The sequence below is a fragment of the Strix aluco genome, chromosome 4 (assembly GCF_031877795.1).
Source record: "Strix aluco isolate bStrAlu1 chromosome 4, bStrAlu1.hap1, whole genome shotgun sequence".
NCBI lineage: Eukaryota > Metazoa > Chordata > Aves > Strigiformes > Strigidae > Strix > Strix aluco.
The window spans coordinates 55,546,645-55,557,978 of NC_133934.1; the positions used below are offsets into that span (position 1 = coordinate 55,546,645).

The 11,334-nt window shown below is 42.9% G+C and overlaps 1 long non-coding RNA gene across 1 annotated transcript; it reads right to left on the reverse strand.

Annotated features, from left to right (window-relative positions):
• Positions 1-1,617: 1,617 nt before the first annotated feature.
• LOC141922953 (uncharacterized) lies at positions 1,618-11,202 on the reverse strand. Its single transcript, XR_012623143.1, has 3 exons — positions 11,090-11,202; positions 3,917-4,137; positions 1,618-2,214 (listed from the first exon to the last, which is right to left on the reverse strand). It is a non-coding gene; the product is annotated as an uncharacterized LOC141922953 (long non-coding RNA).
• Between the last annotated feature and the right edge of the window lie 132 nt (positions 11,203-11,334).

The following is an 11,334-nucleotide window of genomic DNA, read 5'->3' on the forward strand; positions in this document are numbered from 1 at the left end:
GAGCACCGAGTTAAACGCATGGCGGCTGACACTCGCTGCAGGCGGGTCCGGTGTTTGAGACCGTGTGCTTTATTTGTTTCATTCAACTTGACCTTTTGCTGTTTCCACATTGACTGGACTGCGACACGGCCGGTGATCCAGCCTCACCGGGCAAAGAAAGGCAGCAAACTGAGAAAAACCGGCTGCTTCTCAAACCTGACGGCCAGCAGGCAGCTGCGGTTTGGCGTCGGGAACCCCAGCGCGTCCAAAGTGTGAGGCTGCCGGTGCCCGGCTGCGGTCAGGCTCCGTGTCAGGCAGGTACGGGACAGCAGTGATCGAAGCCCAGAGGTGGGCTGTCTTTCCTGCACGGGGACATGGCACTTTGTAGGATAGGAGAGAAGTGAAAGGCACTTCCCATCTCTTCCCCTCACTCTCCCAACTCTGCAGGAAGGCATCTGTCAGCAGACGTAGACCCCAGCCCATCTAAGACCTTTTTCTTGTGAAAGGATGCAAACATGGCAACCCCGCTACCCTCAGCCCCCATGTCCAACTCCTCAGGGCTGTCAGTAGAGCTCGTTTGAGGCGTGTGGGAGAAGGGAAGGGAGAGGTGCTCTCTGGCCAAGGAAGGATTAGACAGGTTTGATGATGAAGGGTGCTGAAGCTTTCAATGTTGTGAGCAAATTGCCAAGCCCTGGACAGCTGGTCCAATTGTCTATATCAGGAACTTGGTGAGAGTGTGCTGCAGATCCCTCCTGGCTCATGGGCCCCCATTTCCTTCTTGTACCACAGGGAGCAGAAGAAGTTAATAGTCAGCCAGATCTCTTCCCAGCACGGAAATGCAGCGCAGCCAGGGAGCGCGGGCTGGGCAGGCACAGGCATACAGCGCTACCAGCTGAGTGCTTCGGTTGTTGGCAAACAGGCACAGAAATTCACAACTGTTAGGCACGTCTCTCTAGCACAAAACAGATTCTCCCCAATAACTCAGAGTGTCAAGAACTTAGCTCTAAGGACATGCCTGTACAAGGGCAGCATGGGCACTGCATCTCTCAGGGACAGGTCCAGGTGCTGTCAGTTCCCACCCTCCTGAGCACATGGGACACTACTCCTAAGGCCATCTGGCAGTTTAAGGCACTGCGAGGCTCACCCGGGCAAAATGTCCTCTAGCCAAATGTCTACCACTTGCTGGGCCACAGAACATTTTGGGTTTTATCTGCTGTCATGCCTGCACGTGAACTGCCATGCAGATGTGTCTTCTTCCCTTGGTCAGGATGTGTCTCAAAGTAGAGGCAGGCTTACATTCAGCATTTGTGTGTTGGTAACAACTCTAAAGCTAGTTCACTAAAAAGCTATGTTTCCGGGAGAGCAATCATGTCTGTTCCTATTTGCTTAGAAGATAGTATCTCAAAATACAGAATCCTGAAAGGTGCAGCCCTCTCAAAGAGAGGAGACGACAAAGATTGATGGGCTGTTAATTTAAAACCAAGAGGCCCTAACACTCGGCACTGCTAATGTTTTGCTCCACTGTTTTACTGTCTCAGTTTCTTTCCACCACCAGTTAGAACTGTATTTCTGACCATAATAGCTACAGGGGTTGCAGCAGTGACATTTTCCCCAGCCCTTGGCCCTTGACTAAATGAATTAGAAGTTCTGAGAAATTTATTCCAGCCTCTATAAAAGAAAACTATCGCTTTGCTGTGTGCAAATAGCAGGGTGCAGCCCTCCAGAAATCAAGCACAAAATGAGGCCTACCACAGCTGGGGTTTTTGATGGTTCCACAGGAGACTGGAAGGCTATAAAGGATATCTGAATTGCCACAGCACTCCTAATTTACAAAAAGGGTCTAAAAATTAAATTGGGCTATTTTAACAAATAAGATCTTTAAGCAGTATAGCAGAGGTGATATTTTAGACTGCTGTTCATGAGCAAAAATGACACCTGATCAGATGAACAGTAGAAATACAGCAGTACAAGACAGTTAACAGTACGTTTGAGCTCTAAGTTGGTTCCATGAGAAAAGGCTGTAGCAGTGCAGAATTCCTGTGAGCATCCAGAGAGAGGTATTTAATTTCCTTCTGAAATGTTCCTGTCACAGAAAGCCTGGTAGAGGATCTGCACATGCATCCATTCTGCTTTACCTGCTAAAGAGTTCGTTAGCAAGCAGGGTGTTTTCAGGCTTTGAGACCAGGTTCATTCCTGCACATTCACACAGTATTCACTCTTCAGGGTGACCTAGAACTGGAGGCACAGCATGAGGAACAGAGGGTTTGTAATTATAGTGGTTAAAATTCTCTCAATTCCCCCCAGAAATCTACCTTTTAAAGCTCTCTCCCTTGAAATCACTTTCCAGAGTCAGGACAGTATTGCTCATCTCATGACAGAAAGGAAGTAAGAAATTACATTCCTGAGAACAGAGGAAGTTAAGGGAGGTGACAGAGGGACTGAGATGCACCTTATTCAGCACTAAGTTTTAAGGGAACCAGGTATCTAAGGAAGGTGTTGGGAAGAGGTGAGAGAAACAGCTGTTTAGGGGAGAAACGTGTGATTGGAGATAAATATTCCAGATACTTCAGATAGGTATGCATTCCCTTATCTGCCTCAAGCAGATGAGTTAGCCCTTGAAAATGCAACTAAGACTATATAAAGCCATTTTTCTCCACATGTAGGTTGACTTTTCAGGGAATTGAGTACATTCGTAAGTGTGCTGGGTTTGTGTGTGTGGCAGGGGGTTTTGGTAGCGGGAGAGGGGGCTACAGTGGTGAGAAGCTTCTCAGAGGTCCCCCAGCTCCAAGTCAGACCCACCTCTGTGCCAAGGCCCAGCCAAATAGCAATGGTGGCTGTGCTTCTGTGATAATGTATTTAAGAAGGGGAACCTGGGAGGAGGAGTTGGAGTTATGAGGAGGACACCTCTGCAAACACTGAGGTCAGTGGAAGAAAGGAGGAAGGGTGGGAGGTGCACAAGAGCAGAGACCCCCCTGCAGCCCGTGGTGAGAGGGCAGGGCTGCCCCCCGCTGCTGCCCATGGAGGTCACCTGTGGAGCAGATGCCCACCTGCAGCCTGTGGAGAACCTCATGCTGGAGCAGGTGGCTGTGCCCAAAGGAGGCTGGGACTCTGTGGGAAGAAGCCCCCGCTGTTGTAGTTCTGCACTGGGAAGATTGTAACATGCGGGACTGACCAATGCTAGAGCAGATTGGGAAGAGCTGCAGCCCGTGGGAAGGACTCACATCTGAGAAAGTTTGTGGAGGACTGTCTCCCGTGAGAGGGACCCCATGCTGGAGCAGAGGAAGAGTGCGAGGCATCCTCCCCTTGAGGAGGAAGGTCTGTTGGGACTGACTGCCCCCCCACTGTCCCCTGCCCCGTGCACCGCTGGAGGGGAGAGGTAGAGAAATCGTGAGTAAGCTGAGCCAGGGAAGAAGGGAGGGGTGGAGGAAGGTGTTTTTAAGATGTGGTAATGCTTTTCACTGTCCTACTCTGTCTGTTAAGTGTTGTTGTTGACAGTGTTCAAATTAAATTGAGGTTCTTGTTCTTCCCCTAATGAGTCTGTCTTTTGCCCATGACTGTAATGGGTGAGTCATCCCTCCCCATCCTTATCTTGATTCCTGAGCCTTTGGTTTTATTTTCTCCTTCCCATTCCTGAGGGGGAAGGGTGAGCAAGGGGCTGCATGGTGCTCAGTTTACCCCTGGGCTCAAATCACTACAGTAAGGCAGAATTTTCCTCTACAAATGACGTGTTGACTCTTCCAAGTAGATCATATTTATTCAGGTGTCCACTAGTTCTATTGCCCATCATACTTTCTACTAATTTGCAAGGGAGAGAGAGCAGACTTCCTGCCCCAGCCCATCAGGCACCCTGTCTTCCATGGAATTCTTTTTAAAAACTGACATCCCATCCTGCAGACAACAGGTATGGGTACACTTTTCAAACTGTAGTTATGCACACCTGTTAGCAATTTCCATCTGGTCCTAGTGGTTTCTTACTGTCATTTTATCAGTTTCATCCATTTTCTCTTCAAAATCCCTTCCATTTCCAGGATATCCACTGGTGAACACCAGCTCAAATAGTTTATGAACTTCTCTGCAAGGGCCTTGTTTTCTTTGAGTACTCCTGATAATATCATGGTTATCAATTAGTCCAGCAGACTTCTGGAAGGCTTCCTTTTCCTAAGGATTGAAGAAAGATTTATTATTAGCTTTGATTCCTTTGAGGAGGGACCCAATCTAACTGTTTTCTTACATTTAATCTACAGGAATATGTGGGGTTTTTCTACTTCTTTCATTTCAGTATTACTTCATCTTTTTTTAAAGAAAGCTTCTTGTTTCTAATAGCCTCTTTTAGCCTGCTGCATACCTGTGGTCCCTCCCTTTTGCCCATTCTCAAGCTTTCCTTAATAATCCAAGTTTGTATAGACCTTAAATTTCTAAAATGTGCATCTTAAAATAGCTTCCTTGCTGCCTCTAAGAATTTAATTTAGCTGCACTTTTGAAGTTGCTTTTTAACAAACTCTCTTGTTTTTACATAGGTGCTCTTTTGAAACCGAGGAGAGATTTGCTGAATGTTTTGGCTGCTGCTGTTCCTGTAATGATACTGCATCAATGTATGTTAAGGCGGTTGTCACAGAATGGCTCTTCAAATATGAGATTTCAAACCAGATCCTGAATGCCACTCAGGGTGAAGTCAAAAGCTGTCTATCTTCTTGTGGGCTTTCTAACAAGCTGTTCGATGGAAGAGACACTGAAAATGCCTAAAAAGTCAGTCTCTGTGTTACATCTAGGTGTAACAATTGTACAATCTACATACAAGCAACAAAGTCTCCTGTTCCTGCTGTATTTTCTGCCCTTGCTGATCTACTTGATCCTCCTTGGAATTTCACTATTAGTAAATCAGACCCAATATTGGGTTGGTTAATTATGGAACAAGTCAGTAATTATTTCTATTCCTCTAAAATCTCCCTCTTTAGACTTGAGATATCCGTGCAGATACTATCTGAGTTCTAAGAAGTTTGTTAACTGGATTTGATTTAAAGAGCATCTTTTCCAAAACCAAAATGGTTTTAGGAGGAGGTGAACTTCCTGTCACTCTGAAATCTGGCCAACACTGATAAAATGTTGCCTGGCTCAGTAACTCCTACAGGGGCTGTGCTGTGTCAGACTTCCTGGAAGATATAGAGGTGCAAGTAAATCCACATCCACAGATACGCTGTGCCAGCAGAAGTACCAGGAAGGGCTTATGGTACTCAGGTGAAGGGCTTTGCTTCAGGACTTCAAGATTTTTATAGAACTGCAGACAGGGGATGGATATGTGAACGTTTTAATAAAAGGTATCTATTACTGGCAGTATCAGTACACAATCCTGAAGATTGCCCCATAGTCTCCGAGCCAATAGGGTAGTGCAGGATATTGTATTTGTTGTTTCTTTACTACTATGAGATGGAGTAAAGCTGCCTTCTACTATATTTGTTTGTTGATCACTGAATGCCCATTGGTTATAATGAAAATGTATTGGAACAGTACATTTTCTGCTGTATTTTTTCTGCCATGGAATTCATCTTAGTGTTATGATTTGATTTTTATTTAACAAAGGCAGAGGGTTCAATAATGTTTTATCTGCCACCTGATGTCTCTAAAGGAAAACATGACAAAAATGTATTTAAGTTCTTAACCTTTTATAATACCGTTTTATACAATAAACACAAAAAAAGTTTTCAAAATAAAATAATTGGGACATATATTTCCACTGGTAAAAGAGAAATTAAGAAGGAAAATATTTCTTCCTATGATGTATAATGTTAAACCATGATGGCAAAATAAGTACATAATCTATTAAATTTGTACATTCAGCAAGTATGTCAATACATGCAGAAGCATTATTTTTTGTCCAGTGACATACTCTTCATTTTATCTATTTTATAAACTTTGGTTCCTAGAAATTCTTTACAGACTGTTTAATGTGAATACAGTAATTAATAAGCCTTCCTATTTATTTGCCTAATGTGCTGCCAGATGAATCTGATATTCTATTTTACTCATCTGGCAACCATACACACTTACTGACTGCCTATTTTAATCCTGCCTTTAAGTCTCTTAACATAAATAAAGCTAATCCATCCAGGATCCTCTTCCTCTCTGATCATTTTATCTTCAGCTTCTTCTGGGTTTAACTTTGTATTTTTATTCTCAATGAACCAAGCTTATAGACCTATATTTTATAGTTTTGAATGTCATTTTACTGAGAAGAGCTGTGGATGAGTGTTAACCACCAAATGATACTGAATGTCATCCAGCATTTGGCTATTTCATTTTTCTTATGCAATACAGAGATAATAGCATGAAGTAATCTATACGACAGGTATGCTTACTAACATGTTTAATAAGATAGATGAATATAGTACATCTGAGTTCAGAACACGGCCTACCTTATTACAACGCAAATAAGAAGTAAGCATGTGTTGTAATTTGGTACATGTTTTTCTTTGATTTATTGAATTACAGAGGCACAAAGCCTCTAAAGATGACATCAGAAGTTACCCAACAATTTATAATAGCAGTGAGAGGATTACGAGCTACTGTAATCTTTTCTTCGAGTCACTGACAGACATAAACAAGATCCTCAGAAGTGATGTGGCTGCCTTGCAAGTGATAGAAGGAAAATTAAGATAGAAGGCAAAGAGGTATCACAGATACATCCAGAAAAATCACACCTTTTGAAGTTACAGTGGATAAAAAGGCTCTGAAGGAAAGAAACGTTGAATATCTCTTCTTCAGTAATTCTCACACACTTTAGGGCTCTACCAGTTTTCAGTGTAAATCTAAGTAGTTGTTAAGAACATCTTGTTTCGTTCTGCAAAGTATGGCATCAAAGTCAGGGGTGTGCAAGTATAAGCACTAATTGATCTGCACACCTGTGTCTCACTGATTTGAGTGGAAATGGAGCAGATCACTCACATCCGTGATGTAACACTTTTAGAATCACTGTGTTCTATGTGATTAAAAATCTGATCATAGTTTGATTTTGTTGTTTTTTGAAACAACAACAACAACAAAAAAAACCACAACAGAGCACGCTTTGAATTAGCTTTGAGTAAGCCTGCTGCAGTCTGCACTGTGGCTGTAGTGGGCCTTTCAGTAGTTTACTTTGTATCTCCACCAATGGAAGGAATAAGAGCAATGCAGGGGCTTACAATATATTGCAACCTCTTTTGATTTCCAGAATGAGCCTGACTTTGAAATCTCACATCATTTTTCTTTAAAGAGGAAAAACGGAGACAGGCATTTCTTTAATGCAACTCCATTCATTAGCAGAGGATGTTTATAAAGTCTTTTTTTCTCTCTGGCCATAGTAAGACTATTTTGCTTTGACCACAGGTTTGTCTTTTCTTCTGGATACTGTTTCTTACAAAGGCTCTCTTTCACTCTTATTTTTTAAAATCATGCTATATATTTTTTTGTGGCCATCTTTGGGACGTTTGTCTTTGTGTGCACTTGTGATGGTTTTGCCGTTTCTCTTTTTTACATGCACGTACAGGCACACACAACCTACATAACTGTTGCATTTGGTAGGAGAATCTCAGTAAGTGCCCGTACCATCTGGCCAAGGCATAATAGTGCACATTTGCATGTGGTCTAGCTCCTGGGTGGTATTTTTGCATTGTTTCAGCTATCGCTAGACAAAGAGGCATTTAATTGTGTCTTCAGTGAGCCTGAACAGAAGACAGCTACTATACCCAAGAGCTTCACTGGGAAAGTGCAATTGCCCAACCCCCACTACTGCAACCTACAGAAGCAAAGTGAGGAGGGGGAACACGAGCTAAGGCACGCTCTTAATTAAGTAATGTCAAATTCAGTGGCCATTTTCTTCCTAACCAGCAGCTGTCTTAGCTGCCAGCTGCTGTAGCCTTTTTGCAGCAGCGATCTGACCCCATGAGACATTGCTGACCTCTCCTTCTGCCCTTGCTTGCTAACCTCACGCACTCCCAGCCTTGCACCGCTTTGGAGAAGTTGGGAGGACAGCAGGAATACAGCATTGGCATAAATCAAGGATCATGAATGGGCTATAAAATTTCTGACTCATGCGCTTCTGTGTGAGTTTGTCTGTGACACAAGGGGACAGGCAGCTAGAAAGTGACATGAAAAGCCTGACAGAGACAAAAGAGCTCTACTCAGGGAAGGTCACAGCAAAGGTCAGTGAACTTCCCTGGTGAGGATGAGTGTGCCACCAGATACTGGGAAATGGCAGTGGATGGACCTCCAGGAGGCGTGAATCGGTTCACTTATCAAATCAGAAAATCAAGGCCAAATTGGAAAACAAAAGCTCTGAAATACCACAGAATCCACATAATTTTTACTATGGGGATGATAATATAGGGCTGTTTAAAAGTAAAAGCCATCACAACAGCAACAACTAAAAGATCTTAGGTCAAATCTTTCAGAGTTTGTTATCCCTGGCTGATCCACTAATGCAGTCTGTGTTCTTTTCAAACACTGAGGAGGACAAGTAAGCAAGTTTGTTAATTCCTCAATTAGGGGGCTCACTGTTCTTTAAATTACATATATTTTAAAATTGTTTAATTGCTATGCATCCTTGGCTTCTTCAAGTAAGCAGGGAAACAGCATGCTCTTATTCTCCACTTCAGAAATGCAGCAAATAAATGAAATTGAGTAACAGAAGGAACCCTGTCTACTAGTTAGAATGAGAGTCCTCTTCTTTCCTAACCTATATCATTGTCAACCACTACAAAATGAGCACAAACATAAACCAACATTGCCCCAGTAAGGGTACTGAAAGACACAATAGAAGTAAATGGTAAACTTATGCTCAGACATGAAACTAAATGTGAATTAAATACTAACAAAGTTTAGTAAAGTACCCTAAATTACTAATGATGATTATACTGAAATCTCATGGAGAAGCAGCTGATGACATTGGAGCAGGAGAGAGTGGACTGGATCAACCAGTATGCTTTAGGTTTTTTACACCACGTCAGTGACACCAAGTGCTTGTAAACCCTGCTTAACCAGGTAAATGATGTCTACAAGTCCTTAGGCTTCTTTAAATGGCACAAAGCAGCAACCAAAGCATATGAAGGTACCTGTCTTGTGTTGCTTGATAGCTTGATTTGTTGGTTACTTGGAAAATGAGCAGATTTTTCATGGGCTTTACACAGTACAATACCTGCTAGAAACATGGATCATTTAAGAGTGATTCTGCCCATTCAGTAACATTTTGCTTTAAGAAGGTTAAACCAAGACTTAATAATGACTTGGATCTGGAATATGTAAAATCACAATCTGTGAATGTGTCCTTTAAATGTATTTCATGATGTTGGTTGGTAATTGGTTGCCTGTCTTCAGAATTTGGACCTAAATGCTGTCACAGCATGAGCTGCATGAATCAGTAAGTAGCTATTTTCACTCGTTGAAGAAAATAATAGTTGCAACCTTTGTATTTTACAAGTATCCTAGAAGTGTTTCCTAATTCACTCTCACAATATTTTCTTTCTACAAACAACAGGCAGATACAAGTATTATCGATACTAGACAAATGAAGGTGAGAACTGTCAGAAAGACAGGTGTCCACCCGTAGTTACACTTCAGTAATAGCATGGCATCAAATTCCCTCGGCTGTTTGACCATGCTAGTGAAAGTGTTTATCACACAACAAACCAGGATCAGCTACTTTTTTTCTGTCGCCTTGGTCCCCTAATCAGCTGGGCTACTTAGCCACTTTTTACCAATTACACTGTCATAATAGCGAGTATGTTTATATGAATACACTTATTCTGACAAAGGAATAGGATGTATGTTTTTCTGTTCTGGAGTTAGTAAGCAGAAACTTCCACTTAACCTCTAAGCCTAGGAAATACATACTTTTTTTTTTTTTTTTTTTTTTTATTAAGGATGGGGCCAGAAGTCCACAGTGGATAGAACACAACTGCAGAAAATCCTGAGATTATAGTTTGGATTTTGAATCACACTTTCTGGGGGGATGCCCGGAAATGAGAATATTTTGTGTACTAAGATCAGAATAAGGATTGGTGTAGTTTCATTGAAGTCAATGACGTTGAAGCAGGAAAAAAGAATCCGATCCTGCAAAGTTTTGAATGAAATCACAGGCTGTGCCCGACAGCTAGTGGGAAGACAACTGAGATTTAAACAAGGAATGGGATCCCAGCACTAATGGCTGGATCAAGCAAATATGTGCCCTGAAGTCTTTTGCAGCTATTCTCCCACTCATTCAGCATCTCTCCATGTTCTTTGTAAAAGCAACTTCCTCTTGACTTCGGAACCAGTAGAAAGTGTCTTGCAGTGATATTACATTAGAGATGTTTTAGTACTTATTGACAATAGCTTTGAGAGCAATACTCAGAAAACATAAGCCCAGTTAGCTATATAGGCACAAGCAGTACCTTCTTCGAGATCAACCCATGTAAATGGGAGAAATATAATGTACGTATTAATCAGACTTAGTTTTATGACAGATCACTGCTATAATGTAAAGGACAGATATTTCTTTTGCACTGTTGCAATACCGTGCGCCTTTTCTACTCCTTTAGAATTTTACCGTCAATTATGTTAAGATGGGATAACCCCATTTGCCTGTAGAAAACCAATGTGAATTAGCTCCAAACTCTTCTTATTGCGATGGATGGTAAACCTCAACCACAGCAAGACAGGTATAACTACTTATTCTTGGAGTAAATTTTGTTGGTATTATTTTAGTAAAATAATTTGTATCAGCTGTTAAATGTCAATTTAATATCTTTCTCTTTCCAGGAAGAAGAACAGCATCCTTCCTGTGATAATGGCACCATGACTGCGTGCAGCTTATTTTTCTAATTTTAGTTATTGCCTTACTAAATATTGAATTTGTGATGGTTTTTCCCGCCCCCTCCCCCAAATGAGAGCTAAAAACAGAGCCAAAGAATGATCATAGACCATACAGCCCCACAGACCAACGCTGCCCTCCACACTAAAGCAGAGTCACTTGAAAAATTTGGGATACAGCCTGAGTGATGAAAAACACGGACAGCGAAGACAGCGACCTCCCCTCTCCCCGGCTGATGGAAACGTAACCAAGATTTAGGAGCCTGGTTTACTCCCCCCCCCCCCCCCTTACCTCTGCCACTCGCCAGCCCAGTCGCCAGGCCGCCGCTGGCCTTGCCCTCTCGGGGAAATTACGAGCCCTGAAGGGCACCTGAGGTTCCGGCCTCCGCTCCCCCGCGTCTGCGCAGAGGTGCCGCCGGGCGGGGAGAGGAGGGGAGGGGAGGAGCGGCGCGGAGCGGCCGGGCCGCTCCGCGCCGCTCCTCCCCTCCCCTCCTCTCCCCGCCCGGCGGCACCTCCGGGCGGCGGCTCCTCCTTCCC